Here is a 1,606-nt window from a genome sequence, read left to right as displayed (position 1 = left end):
TCGAGGCCCAATAGGAACCTCAACTATCCTCCCAGAATGAAGGCATACCGATGCCACCGCAGGCCATGATGCACACAGGCCCATCGATGACTTGTAGTATGGGACAATGCACTCCCTTTGGGCGAAGTCAAGGCCCTCCCATCTCAGACCTCCACCATGGCCTCGAGAGTGGGGGCAAATGATACAGGCGCAGATGGCCTTAACCAATCACAGGACTTGCATGTGTCAGGTGGCACACGTCAGGGCTGAGCCAATCAGCTTACGCATGCTATGTAGCTCAACACGTCACACGGAACCAATGGCGCAGGGTCACTTGGCACCTTGGGATGGCCACGCACCCCATGTACGGACTCAATCTCCGCCGTCCGAGCTCACCTACCTCCAAGCCAGTTCAAGTATAAGTAGGAGGCAACCCACTCTAGGTAAAACACCGAACACTCAAGCTCTCTAGCTCACTCTTGAGATCTCTCGCTATCCTGTGACCTTGTCTGGGTGTTCACACCTCTGACCTCGTCCGCCTCGTACCTTCTTACTAACTTGACCGTCGGAGTCCTAACCTCGGGTCTTTACTCGAGGCCTTTGACATTATTCTTCCTTGCAAACTCAACCCTGAGATCCTTCCTCACCTCGGATTCCAAACGTTGTGGGCCTCATACCTTGGACCCCGAATCTCCTTCGCTTCGGACTCCGCTCCTCGACCACACCAGTCCTCGGACTCCTAGCATCTCGGGCCCCTCGAGCTTAGGAGTAAATTGACAGTGTTGACCTCGGGCAGTCCGAGCATCAACACACACCTATCCAATAGTTGTATATCAAGGACATCTCTCCATATGAATGGTAAAATACAAATATAGAAGTTGTTATCAATAGTTCTCATTTATCAATGGTCGCTTCAATTGGATTAAAATGACTCACCCATTTTGATTGTACGGTAACTTCTTTCATTTTAATTTCTTTGAACAAATTCCGTGCATCGCACAAGTCTCAAGAAAAAAGAAAAAGAAAATTATGCATTTAAATTTATATATATAACTTTATCTTTTATGATAAAATGTTATATAAGAAAAACAACTCCACTGGGGATCGAACCCAGAATCTCTGGTTCCGTAGACCAGCGCCTTATCCATTGGGCCACGGAGTCATCTGCTTGTATGGCATTTATATGAGTAAAAATCAGGCTGAGATTAGGTCTTGGTGCTCAAAGCTCAAGACCACAACCATAAATCTATTACCCACCCAAAGCTAGGGTTTTTTTGGTAGAAACCCGAAGCTAGTTTGGGTTCATGATTTTCAAGTTTTCTACCCTGACGGGCCTAATCCCAACTTCACTTTGTCGGGCTGTGATTCAGTTACCCTGGCCCAAGTTCAACAACTATATTTAAATATGCTTAGTTAATTAATTTTAGTCAAATTATAATTTACTAATTTCGTAAGAATAGGCATCTACTATTAAACCTTTTTATTTTATTGTATTTATTTATTTTGCTTCATGAGAGGCTATACTAACAGGGGTAACTCAGAACTTCTGTATGTGTCAACGTGAAGAGTTTTTGTATCTTTTAGGGTAAAAGACTTAAACCTCTCCTGACATTTTGGTTAAATGCTA

General features: G+C 44.3%; 1 non-coding gene across 1 annotated transcript; it reads right to left on the bottom strand.

Moving 5' to 3' along the window:
• Nucleotides 1-1,068: 1,068 nt before the first annotated feature.
• TRNAR-ACG (transfer RNA arginine (anticodon ACG)) lies at nt 1,069-1,141 on the bottom strand. Its single transcript has one exon. It is a non-coding gene; the product is annotated as a tRNA-Arg (tRNA).
• Nucleotides 1,142-1,606: the final 465 nt, after the last annotated feature.

Source organism: Nelumbo nucifera, chromosome 2 (assembly GCF_055504915.1).
Source record: "Nelumbo nucifera cultivar China Antique chromosome 2, China Antique-T2T, whole genome shotgun sequence".
Classification (NCBI taxonomy): domain Eukaryota; kingdom Viridiplantae; phylum Streptophyta; class Magnoliopsida; order Proteales; family Nelumbonaceae; genus Nelumbo; species Nelumbo nucifera.
This window is presented reverse-complemented; position numbering and strand designations above follow the sequence as displayed.